Source organism: Sturnus vulgaris, chromosome 3, assembly GCF_052056855.1.
Source record: "Sturnus vulgaris isolate bStuVul1 chromosome 3, bStuVul1.hap1, whole genome shotgun sequence".
NCBI classification, from domain to species: domain Eukaryota; kingdom Metazoa; phylum Chordata; class Aves; order Passeriformes; family Sturnidae; genus Sturnus; species Sturnus vulgaris.
Genome location: NC_142245.1, coordinates 68,149,064 through 68,171,118, shown reverse-complemented (window position 1 = coordinate 68,171,118; position 22,055 = coordinate 68,149,064). Strand labels below are relative to the sequence as shown.

The window sequence follows — 22,055 nt, the reverse complement described above, 5'->3', positions numbered from 1 at the left end:
TTTATAATCATATCTCTCTCACCATTTTTTTTTACTGAATAAAATACATGTTTGCAAGTTTCTTAATTTGTACAGGAGAAAATTGTATGATAGATATCAGAATCAGCTAATAGATGTGAGGCCTAGCATGTTACTAAGGTAAATTCACATTGTAAGTTTCCAGAAAAGACTATACAAAGAGAGCAAAAGACTGAGTTTACAAGTCAACACAGGGGATAAACTTCTGCCACAAGAGTAACATGGTAAACATTCATGTGATTTCTTTATCTCATTAAAACTAGAAATGACACAAAAGGGAAAAAAAAAAAAAGAAAAAGGCCCTGGGGATAAGGATTAGAGGCCACTGTAGTAGTTTGAGCAGTTATTTTCTACTGTGTGAAACAATACATACTGTAAATACTTCTCATTACATCCTCTCTAAGAGTGCAAAATGGAAAAGGGGGAGTCTCAGCTTACCCTCCTCAAATTCTCTGTCCTTTAAGTGCTGAACAGTGGAAACATTTACCATAAAAGATGTCTGTGCTTCCACTGGAGTCAGTGAGGACCTCGGCTTTGCAGTGTTTCCAAGTGTTTCCTTGGCAGTGTGCATGTTTCCAAGTTGAACAAACCAGGACTAATTCTCTTGCCCAGATTGTGGGTGATCCTGTCTGTCTGCCCCCCAAAAAATGCCTGTATTCTTTGCTGCTTCTGGGACACTGTCCCTTCCCTACCTGCTCCCTGAAAATTACCATGCATTGAACGGGACTGTGGGGCAAAACCAAGGAAATATGGGAATAGATGGGATGGATGAGCAGGAGCCAGGGATCGAACTCATGCCTAAGCCTTGTTTTTCTGTTATAGATAGATGTATGTAGCTCTATGTTTTCTGATAAGAAGCAGTGGTTGAGAGGAAGATGGGGTCTCTCTCTTGTGAAAGGTGATTCTCAGGAGGACCAACGAGACAGGCAAAGGTGATGACAAGGGTACAGACATATCTTAAACACAACCTGTTTTTCTGGATCTTAAGGGACCTTATGCTGAGTTTCAGTCTTGTTGCTTTAGATTAGGATCCACAGCTCTGACCTACTTCTGAGATGGTGAATAGATCACGTTTGGGTTTATTTTTTTTATAAAATATATTTGACAGAAGACATTTTTGTTTCCACACATTAATTCAACCTTCTAGGACATGGAAGGGCAGAATTCAGTCTTTCCTGTTTCAGGGACTCTCCTCCTAACCTCTGGGCAGAAGCTGTAGCCTCTATATGGTCTGTATGCTGTAGGTTTAGCACAAAATCTCCAGGACCAGTTTTAAATCTCAGATTATGACAAATGTTCCCAGTTCACAAGCTCTTTTTGGTTTTGTTTGCTTGTTTTTGCTTTTTGATTATTTGGTTTTTGGTTTTGTTTGTTTTGTTTTTGTTTTTGCATTTTCCTTCAATAAAAGCACAATATAGGTACTCAATTCAGTATAACCATCATTTATTCACTTACATCAGGGTAATTTCCTACTTTTGCTACTTAAGCTTTTGCAGGCCTTGCATCTAAATCTAGCCAGTAACAAAAATTAACCATGGAAAATTTGGACAGGTGGAACTCCATTGGTTTTGCATCCAGTCAGAGAATTTAGTTTATTCATTTTGATTTGCACTGTTTAAATGAACATGTCTGTTACCTTACCTGTCGAAGACAGCTTGTTCTCCAATCTATCAAATAATGTTTGTACTGTTTGTAATGGTTTTTTTTGTAGCATTAATCACAAAATCCACAAAAAGGAAAAAGAAAGCCATTTTTTTAACATAATTTTACATCCAAATTTATAACTTGGTATTAATAAATGTATGCTTTAGTAGCAATACTGTAAAAAAAGTGAAGGATATGGAGGATACTTAACCTCACGAAGTGCAACAAGTCCAAGTGCAAGTTGCACCTAAGTTGGGGCAATTCTGGATATGATCACTCAGAGACAAACTCATTGAGAGCAGTTCTGTGGAGAAGGACTTGGGGGTTCTCATGGAGGAAAAACTGGAAATGAGCCAACAATGTGCTCTCACTGCCCAGAAGGCCAAACACATCCCTGGACTGTTTTATAAGAGAAATGTCCAGCAGGTCAAGGGAGGTGTTCTCCTCCTCAGCTCCGCCCTCCTGAAGCCCCACCCGATTGCTGCATCCAGGTCCAGAGTCCTCAGCACAAGAAATTACTCCTGTTGGAGTAGGTCCAAGGAGACCCACAAAGGTGATTAGAGGGATGGAGCACCTCCCCTATGAAGACAGGCTAAGATAAGTTGTGTTGTTCAACCTGGAGAAGAGAAGGCTTCTGGGAGACCTTAATAGCAGCTTTCCAGTGCCTTAAGAGGGTTTATAAAAAGGAGGAAGAGGGACTTTTCATATTGGCAGATAGTGACAGGACAAGGAGCAATGGCTTTAACCTGAAAGAGGGTAGGTTTAGAAAAGATATTGGGAAGAAATTCTTTATTCAGAGAGTGATGAAGTAGTGGCCCAGGCCGGATGAGGCTTTGGCAACCTGGTCTAGAGGGAAGGATCCCTGCCCATGCCAGGGGGGCTGTAACTAGTTGATCTGCAAGATCCCTTCCAACCTAAACCATTCTATGATTCTATCTTCCAGCATTATCTGTCCTAAAACAGCAAGGTTCTATCAACAACTATGCTGAGCTAACCAAACCCATAATCCTATCCTTCATATTTATTTATCAGTCCACACACAGACATATCACACAAACCTCCCAAGTGCAAACATACACGCGGTGCAGGAAGATGGAGTTTACAACGCAATTGACATTTTAGCTCTGCAACTGAGATATTAATTCACCTCATAATATACACACACACAGAGGTATAAAAGATGAAATATTATTTTAAAAATCTACATATTAAAATACAACATATTCTGTCATATGAATTTTACCTTCTTTGAAAATATTTAAGTATCACATTTGAGGGCACCTCACAGAACTAACACAGCTCTCCTCCACACAGAAAACTTTGCACAATCTTGCAGCTCCTCTAACCTTCTGCTTTTAAATGGAGTCTGTATTTTTATATTCATGTTCTTGTTCCTACTGAAGTCTGTTACAAAGATTCTCTGTAACTTCAATAGAATTTAGATAAAATAAAACTGCATTCATTTTTCTGTGTTTTGTTTTTTTCTCCTTCTATCTCACGTAGATATTTGGTGCCAATAGGCAAACGATTATTTTTTATGAGGGATGATATTTTTATCTTTTCTTTATTTTATACAGGGAGTTGGTGTTTAGAATACAAACTCAGATGCTAACTAGAGTAAGTAGCAGACAGAAGAAGATTGATTAGAAATCTATTATTCAGATGATAGCACTAGAATCCCGTCAAAAAAAAAAAAAAAGAAAAAAAGCAGAACTCAATTCATATAGTTCTATTTACATTAGTTACATTAAGTTTGAGGTCTGCTTACTTTAGCCAATAGGTTTCCTGAAATTATTTTAATAGATTTTAATAGATTTAATAGGAGACACTTAATAAGAAAAAGTAGTTGTAAAACTAGGGGTTTTAAAATGTCCATATGAAATAAGATGAAGCTGACAGAATGAAACAAAAGAACTTTTCCCCCTCTTCCCCTAAACACAGATAGAGCATTATTCCTGAAGAATATTCTGCAAAAGATGAAAAACAGATGGCAATCACAGAATAAAATCAAGGTTATATGGTTGTTCACTTTTCTTCTCTACTGCTCATAGCATTATCCACATCATTATAAACATAGTGACTCTTTATAATGTTATGATTAGTGCTGAAAATCCTGATGTATCCTTATGATCTTGCTACTTTCCTTGTCAGTTATGTGTCTGAGACATGACTTGATGAGCACATATGCCCACACACATTCTACCACCTTTCTGAGCACATATCTGCTTACAAAATTTTTTCTTCTGTGTTTTCAATCATATTGTAAAAAAATTATATCAGTGAATTGTTCTGGTCAAGGTTGATTTCCTGAGGTGAAAAAGTAGTATCAGGATAATATCAGCAGATTATATAATATTTTGAGGGAAACCAAAGGGTAGAAAAAGCAATTTATCAAAATCATGCAGTTTTATGAAAATGAATAGCTGCCATTAGTTTCTTCCAACATGTTATGAATATCTTTGGCATTCCCCTGAAGCCTACATGCCATCTAGAACAATCAACACAGTTGAACAAACACTCTGATTCCCACTGATTGTAAACAAGAACCATCTCATGAACAAAGTAGAACATTGCCCTCTTTTTACTGGTTGTAAATCAAGTGAGAGCGATTGAAATGCACTAAACACAAGTCTAGAGGAAATAAAAATGGTTAATGGCAACCATGCTCAGAGCATGGCTAGAGCTTTCTCTTGGGGGCCAGCTTGTCATTTAAGAGGCTTTAGGTTGCCCCAGCTCACTAAGCATGCTTATTCCGAGGCAGTTAAAAGCATGATCTGAGCTATATGTATGTTGTGTTAATCACCTTTTTATTCATCTGTGTCCCTGTTCAAGTAACAAATTGAAACATAGTCCTTGGTCATCAAGATTAAATGAAACACTCCTGAAACCTGAGGCTTTTAAGGAAGATGCTTACCTTTGTGTCCTTAGGCACATCCAGAAAGTCCAGTACATCTATGTTCAATGAAGAATATTCCAGTGTCCATCTGTTCCAGTGTTCAGTCCCAAGAAGCCTTTAGTGATTACTGAAAAGACCATTCAGGGAATAAAGCATCTCCAGGTATGCAGATGGAAGGATCAGACATCTCTGCTGAAATGGTGTACAACTTGCTGAGCCTGTACAAAAAGAGAGGACACTTGCTGTTTTTATTTGAAAAAAAAACCCAAACCCAACAAGCTAAACCAAAGAACTGAAAGAACCCCAAACTCCAGTTTCCTTGTTTAAAAATGAAATTTTTTGCAGTAGGGCCCCAGAGGTAGTACATGTCAGCTCATTTTTCTGGAAGTATTGTGTCAGTATCTTGTAAACATTGGCAGCCTGGAATATGGAGCACAGGCTAGAGAGGAAGGGGAAGAGGGAAGGAAAATTACAACAAACCCATTTCACAATACTTAGCCCCAAACAAAAGTCATTCCTAAAGACAGAAAATGGCTAATTCCACTTAAAATAAGTGGGCTACAGGAAAAGGAATGTTAGATATTTACTGGAAAGAGGTAATATATTGTGCATGTTACTGCTACTCTGCTACATTTTACCCTTGACGTTGGCCAGAAATGCATTTTACGGCCATTTTTTAAATCACTGGAAAAACTACTTTTTTAGCAAGAACAATGCCAGACACATCTGGAGAAAATGGTAACAGCATTTAGTGAGAATTGTTTACCTGATCTTGTATTTTTTCTATTTTATGGGTTTTTTTAGGTTTGGTTTTTTTTTTTAAATAATCTAACTATGCCTCCATATTGAAGAAGTGGGTCACAGAGACAAACGTGAATATGGTATTTAATTGCAAGGCCCATACTACAATTTCTAGCTTCAGGCATGAACATATCTATTTTCATTCAAAGTAAATCAAGTCCCAAGGAATTTGGAATACAGTTAAGCCCTCAAAATCATCAAATGCCAATGTGACCTGCCAAAAGACATTACCTCTACAATTATTCTGTTAGCTGGGGAAAAGTACTTGTGAGTAGAGGATCAACATTAAATCAAAAGGTTTCTACAAAAGTATTGCAAAGAATGACCAGTTTGAGCACCTTTGCAGTATGGTTGGAGTCTAAAAAGTGCAGATGCCTTTGCGCTCTTGAAACTAAATTTTGCACCAATGAATGAAGATAGAAATGTACAAGAATCTTGTAAAAATCTAGGAGAATAGCAGCCATCCTTTCTTTGCAATGAAGTGTTTATTTCAACACATAATTTCCATCTGCATTACATAAACCACTTACTTGGCTCAAGAGCAGTTTACTTCTGACTGTTGTTGCCTGTAGTATACATGATTTGCAATGCTGAGTATTTTGTTTTTCCATCACAAACATTTATTCATTAATTATTTATCAGATAAATGGCTTCTGATTGAGCAATTTAAAAAAGGTAGGCAAATCAATGGCAAAAGTCACCAAGCAGCATATTATAATGATACAATAATTTGAGCTCATACATTAGACCGAATTGATAGTGTCCCAAAAGCCCTCTTTTGATAGCTCAGTTTCAGAGAGTAAGTGTTCAGCTGAAATAACTAATAAAACATCTCAACTACTGCTCTGAGAAATCATGCCAGTATCATGTACAGCATCTTTGAGAGCTAATAAGTTGGCTCTGGAAAGCAAATAAACAAACAAACCCTTGAAAATGCCTCTGTGAACCTACAGGCTCTCCCTGGGGGGAGATTAATAGTCACATGGAGAAGACAATGAACTTGTCTTTCAGTTGTGTGAATGAGACTTTGGAAATCATAATGGTCTAATTCTTTGATGCCAGTGATACTTAGAGATACAGATTGCAGTATTAGATCCAAAGAGTGTTTGTTATCACTCGTATGTGTGACACAGACAGTGAGGGAAGCAAATGTGATAAATCCCTTAGGAAGGAGCTCTCAAGGGCTCCTAATGTACCACAAACAAGTCCTGCTCTGAATTATAGGATTTTCAGCTGAGTTGTTCACAAGGAAAATAAAATGCATTCTAAGGGCTGTGCCATGGCAGTTATCACCACCTTTGACGTTTCAGAGAAAAGAAGGGAGATTTGAAAACATTTGGACAAAAGCTGCATATAAATATTTTCCCACTTTCCCAGGTGTATTGCACGAATTAAATGGCTTAAATTTTTCCAGGGCAGCAGTCAAGCTCCCTAAGAATAATGTTGTTAAAAGTCCTATCATTTTACAGGTATTCTGTATTTGCAGAAAGGACTGGTTTCCCATCAGGCTGGAGGAGACTAGTCAATACTGTGTTGACAGTATGTAGACTTATTTATAAAACGGATACTGTTCAGCTTAAATGAACACATATATTCTACAAAGAATAGATTGTTTTCAAACTTAGATGGAATTTATCTTCCATTATTTGATGAAGACTCGTTAATTATATACAATAAGTTTCAGGAATGACAGATCTACCAATAAAAGCCACAATTTAATGTGGAATATTATGGATGTGTGAACATCAATAGATGTAATTATATATAAATAATCACAAATATCATCAATTTATTTATTGTAAGCAGTTTAAATTAATACATATGAAATGAAAAATCAAATTAAATGGGGTAACAAAATATTTTTTTCTGATTTGATTTCTAATTTAAACGTTTCTGTTTATACTAATGAGAACACTAGAGTGTCTTATTTAGGGACTATCCATTTTCAGTGTGTGTTTATCCACTCTACCTAAGACTAGAGTCTTTGTCCACACCAAAAATAAGAGTTGCTGAGGATTATGTTTGTTTATTTTAAATAATGAGTTGGTTTACAGATTTAAATAATTGAGTTGGTTTATAGATTTCCTTTTCTGAATCTGCTAGCTGCAGAGGATTTTTGAAAAAGGAAACATCCTGCAAAAAGTATTATAAAAACAGATGACAAGAATCTCCTGATACTGCAAAGAAAGAATTTAAAAATAGATTTTCAATTATTTGTTTGATTTGTTTTTTAAATGTTTTTTTCTAGTTTAGAAAGTAGCAAACAGCTAAACACCTGGACATTGTAAGCAACTTTCTCTTTATACACATGGAAGTTACTCTTCCTCAAATAATACACAAAATCTGGCCACATGCCCACACCATCTCCATTTCAATGAAAAAATAAAATTAGTTAGATTAAACCAAGAGAGCTGAATCATACTTAACATTTCGACAGACAGAAGGCATTAGCTCTCAAAGCGTCAAGGCTGCTCTGGAAGGTTCAATTCAGCATCAGAATAGGTCCCTACAAGAATGATGAATTTGCCATAATGTCATGAAAATAGATACAGAGAGCCATAATTGCGTGATTAGGGCCAAAGAAAAAGAAAATAAAATCAATTATCAGTCACTTATACATATTGTCATTTTCAGGCTTCCTCTAACTTCCCTCTGCTTTATAAAAATAATTTTCAGAACACCCCCAAATTTCTGAGTCTATGGCATCTGTTCAACCCTGATAATCAGACTGCCCCTACTTCTAAGAAGCCAGAGCTTGTAGTGTTTGTGTCTCTGGGATAAATCTTTCTGACAGAGAGCCTTGGGTCAGTAGTGCTGGGAAGCCCTCCAGCACAGTTCTTTCAGAGATGACCACACATAGTCCAGGAGCTCTTGATGGAATCTAGGAGGAATTTATACAGATTGCTTTTCCCACTTGCTGCATAAATATGAAGTGTACTTACCCTAGGGGAAATAACCCTCTATTCTCGCAAATTTTGACATGCCACATATTACCTTTTCAGCTCTTATTCAAAATGTTTTAAAGATGTGTGAAGCCATGGCAAGTCACAATGACCACCACGCCACTACATTTGTCATCAGCTTTTCACTTCCAAACTAGCTCCAGTTTTGGTTGCCTGATAGAATGAATTTCAAGCAGCTCAATGATTTGCCACTGAAAAGCTGATTGCTAGCGACCTACATTTTAAAGAAGATCTATTTTTCCTTTTGAACCCAAATTTCAGTGTGATAAAACATGGCTAGGTATATTTGCATCAAGGTAATAAAAGTTGGTAAACACTGTGATAGTGTGTCCACATTTCAAAATAAGCACAAATTTCCTCTTTTTCCTCTATTTAACTGTCAGGCAAAAGGTGAGATCAGCATTCTACACTGAGTAATGTGTTACTATGGTGTAAACCTAGTGAAGTGAGTCTACACTAAGAAATTTATAACAAGTCAAAAAAATTATCAGACTAAAATTACATTAAAAAAAAGGTGTGAAATGTGCAGCAAGTCTCTTGAGGCAGTAGTCTTAAATAACAAGGCTGTGTTGCGATAAATATTTAATAAGAAAAACAAGAATAAAATAATATTGAACAAATATTCTTGAAGTACCCTAGAACAGGGGTATGTGCAACACACAAAATCTCATTTATACCTGAGTACTGTACCACAAAAGGGCATGTATTTTCCTATAAATCACCATATTTCATATGTACAATAAATACGTGCAATATACACTTTACGTGGGTTCTTGTGCACGAGCTCTGCGACAATTATTCAGTACAAATTGCTACCTGTGACAAGAGTAGCTGCTTTACTGATGTAAATCCAGCACATTAGCACAACTGTACAGCAATTGTACAGCTACGGCAGCGGAAACTCTGTCGCATGATCTGCAGAAATAGGTCAGCTTTGTGAGGAAATCACTTGTTCTTGGAGGAAATAAATAATGAATTTCCACCTGGGGAGAGACCCCCTTGCAGACAAGAGGCCAACAGGAATTTTCTTAGCAAGAAACCTGTTTTTTTCTGAGAGTCAGAAAAAGGAACAGCCAGTGGCCCAGCATCCCTGCCTGGGTGCTGAGAGATGCCTTTCATCACACTTACATGAGGCACAGTGCAAAAGGGCACAAGGAGAGGATGGAGCTATGACAGCACTCATATCACAGCCCTGGCAGCAGGGGTATACCGTGCTCACTGGGAAGGGAAGGCTACAACACATAGTGACCCTCAACAGCTTTGTGTGACAGTGAGAAAATGACAAGGGCCAGTGGGACTCACACATGCTCATCAGCACGTTGCAAACTGACAACCATGTCCAAGGATTTCATGAATGCAGTTAAGGTACCCATATCTAAAAGAATTTGTTATAGATTTATTTCTCATAATAGATGTCATTTAATGTTCAAATATATTTAAATACATGTATTCATAACACAAATTATTTTTGGGCAAAAGGAAGTGTGTAAAATCAGCATATATTATGATAACTGCTATGGATTTTTTTGCATTCCAAATCTGTATATATATTAGTATCAGCTGGTTCATCTCTTCGTAGCTACTTACTACATCTTACTATGCAATGCCTGATACAATCTGTAAGTGAAAATCTGAAAAACCATCATAAAGGATTCTTCTCTCCTGGATACTCTCTTAATCCATGAGCTCACAGGCACGCTCTTCTTTATTTTGGTGTTAGGCAGTGGGAGGACAGCTATATTTTTGGTCATGTTTCCTGCCCTCTCAACTGCAGCTTCCAAATATTCCAGTTATCCAGATTTTTAAACAGAAGCAAGAAAATCCACACGAATACTCATTACTGCAGCCTATGAGATACAAGGAGAAGATGAGGGAACTGCGTTTGCTCAGCTTAAGAAAGGAAGGCTAATGAGAGACTTGGCTGTGGTCTGCAGCTACCTTAGAGGAGGGTGCAGAGAAGGTGGAAAAACTTCCAAAAATACTCTCCTCAAAGGTCCACAGTGGAAGGATGAGAAGCACTGGGATGACATTGATGTATCTTCTGTGTGACTGGTCTGTTTTCGGTGAAAGTTTGGACCTGAGGCACCCCGAGGCCTCTTGCCCCCAGGTGACTCTGCTGAGCAGAAGTCCTGGCTCCCCTGACAGATCAAACACCGATATTAGGCATTGCTCAGAGGAAAGATCTTCTCTCTCTGAGTGAAGTCTACACAGCAGTACTCTGAATCCCAAATCAGATTTTATGCACGAGACCCAAAGAGTCTCAGCCTCATCAGCTTTCCAGAGGAAGTACAGTCCCACGCAAACGTGACTTCAGACCCGAGCTGACTTACAAAGATGCACAGATTGAAGAGAGCAGTAAATATAATCTGAATGCAAATATCACTATGACTTATCTTTTCAGTACGTTTGCCCATTAAAGTAAGTTCTTTTGGGAATGAAATACAGGCCAATTGTAAAATCAGTTAAATGTCCCCCCTTGATCACTTTCGCTCTAGAAACTGATGAGCGTATAAATTAGATGAATTAATACTTTTCAGTTCTAATTTCTCTGACTGGAAACCTTATTTATTTAATCTGTGTTTATAGGATCTTCATATCTTCTCAATGTGAAAGGTTTTAGTATGTTTCCAGGCAGACAGTGAAAACAATATAATGTTGCACTGAACCTCCTGGTATCTGATTCAGCCCCCTCCTCAAAGGCAGCATCCTTTGATCTCAGTTCCTTGCTTCTGGACCCCTTCTCTCTCCTGGCTGCAGCAGCAGCAGCCTCATGTGACACCTGCAGCTGGTGGGGAAATGGGAGTTTTCCACAGGCACGCAGAGGGACAGCTGCCAGGTGCACGAGGCAGCACGCTGGGTATGGATTCATTGTGTATCTGTCTGCTCAGGCTCAAATAGCAGCCTATCACTACCCAGTCAGTTGTGTAAGCAGTATAAATGGCCACTTTTTCAGAAACTGGTTCTGTACTTTGAGTGAAGACATTGTCAGTCATGAAGAATCCAAAAACCTGCCTGTGCTAACAAAATTATCTCACTGTTTCCTGGTTTCTGTCACAAACACACAGAAAGAGTTGCTCTGCACCATGTAACAGCCACATTTGAGATAGAGCAGCAGTCTTTGTTTCCAATTTGCTTTTATGTCAGTCCCCATCCTGCCCAAATTCTGTCAACTATTATCATATTAACAGCAGATTTGAAATACATTTTTCCTGTACAGAACAGAGATATTCAGTCCAGTCTCAGATGACATGGTTAAAGTTTCACAGTGTTCTCCTGTCACATGCCAGATTAATTAACTCAGCCCTGATTAATTTAAACTAGAAGTTTCTTTTATTCAAGCTTCTAAAATACCAAATTCTACTGATTTCCTGCAGAGATACACAGGCACAACAATTCCCATTGCAATTTTTCATTATTCTTTACAGAGATACTGTGCCATATTCCATATTCCCACTAGAATTGCACTGATGTGGCTGTACTGACATTGGTAAAATTATTCTTGATTTACTTTGGCACAAAAGAGATCGGCATCATGTCTACTGGGATAAGATAGTTCCTCCCCATGGTCATATTTACTTTGCTTAAGACTACCAAAAAAAAGGTATTGCTCAGACAGTTTCAATACACCATCCTTTCTCATAGGTAAAAAAAAAAAATATATATATATATAATTACAGCCTGCTCTAAGGTGAACTGCTGCTTTTTATGATTACCTGGAAGAAATGAGAGCAGTATCAATCCAGCAATATATCTCTGATGTTTGGTTTTACATGTACGCACAAAAAATCCAATACTGCTTAAGAAATAATCACACATGAAAAAACATCTTTCCTTGAAAAAAGGGAGGCAGCTTCCATTAAAAATTGAGAAAGGAACTGAAATGAAAATAGTTTAAGCTCATGTTATTTCTATGCACAAGTGTTTTCCAGCTCTAGCAAAAACCAGCAGATCCTCTAGAACGGGCCACCAAGAATTGCTGTCTTTGGCTTGCAGAGTTTCATCAGCTAAGCAAATAGGAAGGCTGGGGAAAACAACTGAAAAAGAGACATTTGATAGATGAAGATTGTCAAGGATAGGCAAGTAAGTGACAGAAACTGCTTCATTGAGTAACAAAGATGAATGCTTCAAAAGACTTTCTTTTCACATTGGTGAATATCTTCCACTATTTATATTTAACATATCAAGATTAGTGTTATCTGAAAAATTTATTGGCTTTTTAGAAGCCAATTAGCATTAGTGAATAACCACTTTACTTCTCATGCATGTTAGTTTTGGAAATTAAGTGTACATTCTTAAGGTGCTTAGGCACTAGAGTGATAAGAATAACACAAAACCTTGAAATGAGTAGAAACTGCTCAATATGTAAACATATTGAAATAATGCTACTTGTGATAATGTTTCAAGAGACTATAGAGAGGAGTGACAGAGCTTCTGTGGATGTACAGAAAGTTTGTTTAGCCACAAATCTTGGCCAATACATCTTCTCTTTCAGCACTAGTTTGTGGCCCTAGCATCTCCTAATTAATCTATGGAACTATGAGTTACATGATGCAGCCAAGAAGATTTAAAGGCCTTAAATCTCCTAGGCCTTTTTCAGTCAGGAGTTCCACTAATATTAATATGAATACTTTGTATAGAGAGATTGCAAATGGGGTTCAAAAAGTTAAGCAGAGGCTCTGTTAGCTCTACATCCTGTCATAACAAGCTGGACATGAAGAGCATTGATTTAGCTCCATGTGTGTATTACTCAACCCATAAGCTTTAAAGACATGCAGAATAAAAATTTTCTTAGGAGTTCCCACAGTGCTGTCGAACAAAAATCTTTTGCAGCTGAAAAACCTTTTTTGAATTAAAATATAAATAGAGGATTGCACCTCTCCTCTGATAACAGAGTCATTATTTTCTATTCGTTTATGGTGATCTTCCCAGTGTAATTAGGGCATGCATTCTAGGTTTTACTTTTCCTATAACTTGAGGTCTATTTCAACTCAATGAAAACTGAGGTTCTTATGTGCTCCCTTGACTCTGGACTTTACAAAACTGCAACAAAATATCATTGTGCTTATAGAATACTGGTAACACTGAAACAAACACAAACCAAAATACTCATCAGCAAAACAGCACCTTTTCAAAGCAGATGTTTATGTACATGGAGCTCTCTTGCTATCTTACAATTCCCCCTTAATTTTGCATAACAGCTGAGGTTAAGTGGCAGATTGGGTGGATCTGGTGCAGCATGTGACCCAAAATGAATGTGGCCATTCTCTGAAACCTAAGGTGCTCTCTGCATACAGCAGCAGAGGCTGAAATGGATGTCAGAGCAGTTGGATGCCAGAAAATGGAAATAGTTGTGTGGGTCTACCAAAATTCTGATGTCAGCTCAGCACCTTACATCTGCTTGTGCTCAGGCTGAAGTGACTTCTGATGTTCATATATCTTCTGCATCTACCTCCGGTTTTCTTGCGGGATCAACACCAAGGAAATGAAAAAGGCACCAGGCAGAGCTGAATTAAGTATATAGACATATTTTCAGCCATGTTCTCTACACCCTGCCCTAAACAGGTATGATTTCAGTACAGGTAAGGACTGATGCATGTCTGAGGAAGGGGTTTTATCTACCAAGTTTATTCCATTTAGAAGGACTACTTTCAGGACTACAAATAAAGAATCATCCTTAAATCAATATCTGAAAAGATCTGTGTCCAGTAAGTGCTCACTCCTTTTTTCATAGTCTTCTCTGGAGACCTGTGAGACAGATGGCTCAAAGGACCTAACCCTCATTTCTCCAGAACAGAAGGCTTTGCCCTTGGGCTTATTGCTGTCACAGCATGCATATAACCTCCACTTCTCTTTTTCTGAAGCTGAGCTTGCCCACCAGTTCTAGGTCCTGTGGTGACTCAAATGGACAATGATTATTTCTCATAAAATAAGCTTAAAATTACACATAGCAAAAAAACACCAACAAAACCCAAGAAACAAAAGACTACAATTTTTGCAAAATTCTATCTTACTATTTTGGGGAAAAATTATTAAACTTTTCAAGCTAGCTTTGCTGAAAGTCAAAAGAGTAATCCTATTTGCAAATATGTATATGCAAATGAACTATATCTCACAAATGAGAACTTGCATAGACAAACTTTCAGGTTCAAGAACCCAGGTGTAGCAGCTGTGGTCATTTAATTTTTACAGACACATTTCTGATGAAACAGATTAATTTTAAAATGTGCAATATGGACAGAGATGCAGCAATTCACACTGCATTTCAAACAATTCCTGCTCAGCATTGCTAATTAGGAAATCCCAGCAAAACAAGAAATATGATGCCTCATAGTGCTGTCAAAAGTCTGAAAACCAGAAAATTCCAAACACTCCAAAGAGAAAGTCTTAAGAACTCCCAGTGCAACAAATCTGTTCCATATGAAAGCTTTATAGATCTCATTCAAAGCTTCAACAAATGCAAATATTATCATTGCATATAGGCTTTGAGCTGATGTCATTTGCCATGCCTCCATGGAAGTCAGTGATGATACATTGATTTACACTAATGAGGGAAGTCAAAAAAAAAAAACAAAAAACCTGCATTCATTCACCTAAGAAATGCTTCCCACCTCCACTTTCAAACTTTATTTAGCTTTTCTCCAGGGGAGCAGAAGTGCTGAATTAGCATTAAATACATTCAGCATCCTCACTCAGAGCCACAACACCGTAAGCATAAAAAGGGCATAAGAAATTCACCACTGTGTCTCAGTCTTAGCATAGATTGAGATAATCATTGTCATAGAGATGAAGAAAGGGCAACACAGAAGGTGTTCTGGAAAAGTTTTCAGCTACCTAAAAAACCCATGGTAGTAATTGGGAAACAAGTTAGGTAGTTTTAGGACTCCATATACAAATAAAGGTACAGCATTTAGGAAGAAAGAATAATAGAGAAGGGTTTAGTTGGGTAATCCCTCAAAAATTTTAAAGAAGAAAACTTCTGAGAAACAAGATAGATTGCAATAATAAAAATAATTTAAAATATATCCTGCTGTTTTAGCAGTATTTTTTAGTCCCATCAAAGTACTATGTTTTTTCTGATAAAGTGTAAGAACGGAAGTATAACTTTTCTTAAGATGAGTGATGAGTGACCCAGTTTTAGAGGTAGCATTCATACTGTTATCCGCTGGGTTTTATGTTTAAAAGATTATCTTGACATTAGTAAAGAAGCTTTACTGTATTTTTTGCAGTTAAAATTTGGACTCTACGTTTACAGGGAAAGCTAAGCTGATAAGAGAGAAGAAAAAAGGTTTCAAACAAGAGTTCCATTAAAAAAACAAAATAAACTCAAACCCTTTTAAAGATACACATTTCTGAAATTTCCTTTTGGGTTCCATTTCCTTCCCTTCCCTGCCAAAAGCACTTGTTGGATGACTTATTTGATACTATCCCTCCATCCAGAATTCAAAAGTTATGCACAGTGAGGCTCCTTAGGTTGCAGCAATTTTAAGTAGGACACTTATTCTCCCCACAGAAAAGAGTAAAGCCCCAGGCACCCAGTGTACTTTCCTGCCACTTGTCAGAAGTACTTGCTTTGTTTGGTTTAGAAGCTGGGAATATACCAAAGATGAGAGTCAGGGCTATGCTTATTTAAAGAAACCATCTTATTCTTGCACTTCAATAGAACTAGAACCCACATCATGGTCAGGTCATTGAGTTCTTTCATTAAAAATATTCTTTCACGAGTGTCACAGATAGAAAACTCCTGTTACCCAAGAAAGTAATGTATAAAAGTAATCTATGCAAGAAAAAATGATTTACCTATCCAGACAACAGTTAAAAACATATCCATTTTGTTCACATGATTTTCTTTCTTGATCAATAGTACAAAGAAGGTCCTTGTTTGAATTTTTCAGTGATCAAAGTCTAGCTGGGAACAAGATTTGAATGAGATGTTGGTTGCCAGGCCAGATAAACAGATTCACCCTCATTTCAGTGTTTCAAAGTTGCTTGCAAATCGAATACCTTTTATTCAGGAATGGCATATTCCAAAGCTGTTTTGGGGGGCTTACTGCAGTGGTTGCAACCTGCACAGGTTGACCTGAAATATACCACAAACCGTTTGATTCAAGGCCAAAAGGAAACTTGTACCCTTCACTTTCCTATGAGAGCAACTCAGACAAGTAATGTTGTTATAATATCTTTATAGTTTTGAAATGCAAAAAGGCAATCATATAATCATCACGTTCTATTCTACATAATTACAGTAATTTTGTAACATATCCAGAACGTAAACACAAAGGAAATGTAATTGCAGTTTTCCCCAACAGCTGGTAAAACCACTGTTTTAAACTTAAACCTACAAAACAACTGTCATTCCTTATGCTAGTGAAGCCTGGTACAGCAGAAAACAATCTTTAAACTTTGTTGTTTTATAAAATATATTGATTAAACAGTTGACTGAAGTTAGAAATTTCAAATCGTGGAACATCCCAAGTGATATAAGAAGGGTTTTGCATTTTGTCAGTGGAACAAAGGAGCAGAGAGCACTTGCACAAAGTGGTTTTGATATCAATAGGCTGAATTGTCACAGCTATGAATCATCATAAAAAACTGCTGTAACAAGTAATACAAGATTTTGTAAGACATTCTTCAGTGAATCATAGGTTTAAGAAATCCCCAAACTAAACCCCAAACCATTTAACTTCTTTAATCTTTTTTCCCCTATCAGAATAATATTACACAACACAGAAAACTAATTTTCTAGTGCCATATTGTACATGCCCTCAAAAGAAATATAATTGTTTTCTTTTTTTTTAGAGTAGCTATGAATATTTGAGAAAATAGCAAGATGAAAAACACCCAGCATTTTGATTGATTGAAAAATTAGCATCCACTGAATTGTTTATATATATATATGTGTGTGTGTGTGTGTGTGTGTGTGTGTGTGTGTGTGTGTGTGTGTGTGTGTATGTATATATATATAGTGGTAGTTTCATAGTATCACTTTCACTTTATATACGTTTTTGTTCTTTTCTCAGAACATGCTTTCATATCTCCAGAAGGGGAATAAACACCAGCGAAATGGAATTCTACTTATTTCAGCCTTTGTCATTGGGAAGAAAACAGACACTTTCATGTGGGATAGGTAGGCTGCAGGGATACAGCACACCAAGCTTCCCATGGTGAAGGGAAATGGGACTGGTGTAGATAAACCAGACAAATGGTATGATCTTCTGCTTTGCCCAGCTCTCAGACTGCACCAAACAGCAAACTGTTTTTTTAGTGTTTATTTTAAAAAAGAGATGAGGTTCCAAAGAGGCTGGGTGGCATGGAACAGGGCTAGCTGCATGGTGGCACAGACATGCTATTGTTGGAGCAGGGGAGCACAGCTGATTTAGCAGGGGCTTCTATAGCTGTGTGAGGGACACTGAGGATTTCTTCTCCACTGCCCCAAGGGAAACCTCAGATCCAAGACTAGCTGCTAGAAACATTCAGTTTTGCAAGTTTGTTTTTTCTAATATGACAATTGCATTAGGGACAGAACTGAATGATGAAACTAAGCAATGACATTTTTACCACTATTGAATTTTTCTTCTTTGAATAAACTGGGATCTATTTTCTCATAAAAAGTGTAGAAGCTTTGCAGAAGTAAATCCTGTATCAGACAAAACTATTTCTTATTCATGGATCTGCTGGGAATTTTTGCATGATATTGGTTAGCTCTACAAAGCAAGCATTTAAATAGTCAATACAAATTTCATAAGATTAGTTGACAAATAACTACTTATTTTTCTTGTTCTGGACCACATTATCAAAAATTCATAGAAAAGAATCCATAACCCAATGGCTTTTAAAGACACAAGACAACATTATAGGTTTTCAATGCAATCTGAAAACATATTAAGATGAATTCTTCAAAGAATTTCTATGGAGCTTGGAACGTGATATGTGTAAGACCTCAAAAATCTATGATGACAGCTAATCATCTATCACAAGGGAGTCCATTCCTAAATAAGGCACCTCCTTGAACTGAGCTGCCTTACCAAGCTTTAAGCTGAGAGCTTAAAGATTACTTTAAAAAATACCTCAGTGAAAATTTGTTCTGACACATCTTTAGCATCCCTCATGTCTTCTTATGCAATACTTGGCAAGTGTTAGTGCATATTTAGAAAACAATAAATGCAGTATAGAAAGCCAGTTCTGAAGGGATACAAATATACTTCTTGGGCGTTTTGCATCTCTGACCTATTCCTAGAAAAAAATACCACTTACTAAAAATTTATACTGTTTCTGTACATGTGTGTAATTGTAAATTTATTTCAGTATAAAAATTACCCTTTAACTATTGACTAGTAGTTGTGGGTTCTCCCAATAATACTGAAATCTGTGACATCCATTTCAAGAATGTATCAAATAATTCTTATGCAATGCTCCAAGGATTTAACAGAGAAAAATACCTAGATCTTTAGACCTTTAGCACTCCCCACTGATGAAAAACTGTTTAGAGTCAGAGATTTAACTGTGTGAATACAGTCTTTGGCCAACAACCATACCAAGAAGCTCCTGCACTGTGCACAGATGTGTGCAAAGCTCGTCATATGAAAAGTAAACTACAATGAATCCACAAGGGACTGAGCACTGAGGAAGAAGGGGAAAAAAATTCAACAAGTTGTGATCAAACACAAAAGAATCTAGGAAAATGCATTGAGATCAGAAAACCAAACAAAATGAAACTGATATCTACATAGGCTGGGGTGTTAAAATTGATTTTACAACTAATTCTGCCACAAATGTTATGTCATTGTAACATAATTTTGAACTCAACTTTCTGTTGTATCAGCTCTTACAAGCAGTTTTCTTGGTTCTCCTATCCAGAGAATGACTCTCCTATATCTGTGAGATGCATTTTCCCACCATGGCCAGCTGGACCCTTCTGATTTCTCAGGAATGTGACTGCTCTGCTTGATGAGGGAAGACTGAGCCTCAGCTGAGGTTTCACATCACATTCAGAGAATGCATACAGAAATGAATGCTGATGGTGAACATGTGCTCTGGGAGGTGGGTGAGGGCCATTCTGTGAAATCTGACAGATTTCACTGCCTTGCAGAACAGTTGGGTCAGAAGAAAGCACTCTCAGCTCTCCTGTCTTACACAGGCAGTGCTGATAATGGTTGGATTTTATTAGTCTTTCATCATCATTCTGTGGTGTTATAAGGATTTTTAGCTAATTGATAACTGTTTTCATATCTCTTCAAGAGCAACCAGCAAGACTCTGATGTGACTTCCAGGAAGGAAAACCTGCAGGAAGTCTGCAGAAAGGGACTGGTCTAAGAAGATGGTACAGCCAGAAATCTCCTTTGCTTTATTTTCCAGCTGAAGATCATTTTGGAGCTGTATGTGTTGGACAACACAATATAGAAACATTTGAGCTGAAGGAGTAGCATAACCCTGGCCATGCTCTCAGGCTTTCTCAGCACAACCTATTTGTTTAGGCACAAAGGTGCTGTTCTGCCTCATGTCCTCAAATTGTTGGAAGTAAATGCATCACCTCGAGTCAAGGGGATCACCATCACATACAAATTCTACAGATTTTTTCTCCTTCACTGTTTTTTAGCATGGTCTTAAGCACCTGGGATCAGAATTCTCTTATTTTTCAACCGTCTTTCCTATTGTGATTCTCCTTTCCTTCCTCTACCTCCCTCCAGGAATGCAGACACCAGGAACACTTTTTCCCCAGAACTCTTGCTACCCGAGTCCTGGATGAAATGACATCCAACTTCTTTGAAGGTGAATAGCTGAAGATTTGCAGGTCAGAGAACACTGAAACCTCACAAAATGTGACAAAATTTTATGAGAAATTATGCAACTTTTAATGTGGACAATTTTTTTTTGTTTGTACAAGACAAGCTTATTTAGAATAAAACACTATTTTTCCTAAGCCCTTATGTTTAATGCAGTTCTTCTTTTCTCCACTAGTGTATCTCAGTAACATGGCACTTCTCAGAAATTGACTTGCAATAACTTCTGTTTAAGAAGGAGTTTTATTAATTATTTCTTTTGAGTCTGGAAAAAAAACACCCTATGAAACCTAAAAGACAAGGACTATTTCCTTTGGGCTTTGATACCATGTGAAGTCTTGCAGGAAGTCTTTAAAAAAACAACATTAGAACAGGCCAAGCAACAATGGAGAGGTTTTTTTTTCACCAGTGGTGATGTTTTTGACTCCTGTAAACTCCTACTGGTAGCCCTCTAGGACATCTCAACCTGTGATGTTCACCTCTTGTGCCTCCAGCTGGGGAGGGGCACAGAAGAACAAACAGAAGTGTGGTTTTAGCAGAAGCACTAAATTGGAGAATACTATCCCTAAACCATGACAGCTGACAATTTCACTCTTTTCTACTATGTGTATTTTTTCAGCAACAATCATTATTAAAAAATCATAGAATGGTTTAGGATTGGAGGGACTTTAAATATCATCTAGTTCCAAGCCTCCTGCCATTGAAAGGAATACATCCTACTTGACCAGATTGCTAAATACCCCACCCAACCTGGCCTTGAATGCTGCTAGGGATGGGGCATCCAAAACTTCTCTGGACACCCTGTTCGAGTGCCTCACCAGCCTCACAATTCTGCACACCTACCTAAATTTTCCCTCTTTCAGTGTGAATTCTTTATTCCTTGTCCTATTGCTATGGTTTCTGATGAAGAATTAAAAAGTATTAATGGATCCTATGCTAGCAAGTCCTGTGCTCTTATGTAGTAGGGAACTTGCCATTTTCCTGTGTCTATTACTCAAGGTATTAAACTCACTAGGAAACTGGAGCTACTCTTAGAGATACTGAAACAGATATTGCCCTCTAAAGACTTGGAAAACAAGGCTTTCCTCTAAAACCTTGGAAAAGAAAATTATCCCAAGTAAGAGAGAACATTATCATGGCTGTTCTGCTGACTGCTATGCTTTCAGCTGACAAACAGGAAAACAGACCAAATCCAGAAAAAATTGTACACTGTGGTACCAGCCCCACATCTCCTGTTGTCTCACCAAAATTGGCTGGCATCAATGCTAACACCTTAAACTGGTGCTACACGCAACCCTACTTTCTCTGTGGATCACTGGCTGGTACCCACTCACATGGACAAGACAGATACATTTTTCCTAACACTGCACAACTCTCTTTGTGTAGCTATATCAGGGATAATGCTGACTCAGCAGTTCCACTTGTAGATCTGCTCAGACTTCCAGAAGTCAGATGAGGGATATGTACATTTCAAATGCTCTAACTCACAGTAAAATCTCTTTCTTCATAAATAACACTGATTTCTACTCTGTGCTTTTCCCTGCTGCTGCTCCCATATACAGTACAGGACAAGCTCTGTGACAGTGATTGTAAACCCTGACATAAGAGCAGGATTGTTATCTGTCCTTCAACAGATAGAAGCACTGCCAGCAGGAGCCTATTTAAGCTTATTAAACAGGCAAGGTCATTTCACTCTGTCAAAGTTTTGTTTTCAAATTTCTCCGTGGAAAGAAGTTTTCTTCATTTCTATTGTCATTCTCCTGATGTTTTCATTCACTGATGAATCTTCTCCAAAGAAAGGAGGAAATGTGGCAATTTTCATTTTAGTCCCTTAGCTACTTCTACGTTATCAACAAATACATATTACTTTTCACAGTCATGTGTTAATCTCTATAGCAGCCAGCACAGGAGGCTATGTAGTCATCTTTAGCACTCTGCTGATATGTGTTTTCCATC

At 37.5% G+C, this 22,055-nt stretch overlaps 1 protein-coding gene across 6 annotated transcripts in view; it reads right to left on the bottom strand.

Moving 5' to 3' along the window:
• The window catches only part of HS3ST5 (heparan sulfate-glucosamine 3-sulfotransferase 5), a 190,784-nt gene that overhangs the window by 86,069 nt on the left and 82,660 nt on the right, over window positions 1-22,055 (bottom strand). For all 6 annotated transcript variants that reach the window (XM_088161894.1, XM_014879255.2, XM_088161895.1 and 3 more), the window contains one exon: window positions 4,577-4,776. The gene's annotated coding sequence lies outside the window, so the exon portion shown is untranslated. The remainder of the gene's footprint in view (window positions 1-4,576; window positions 4,777-22,055) is intronic.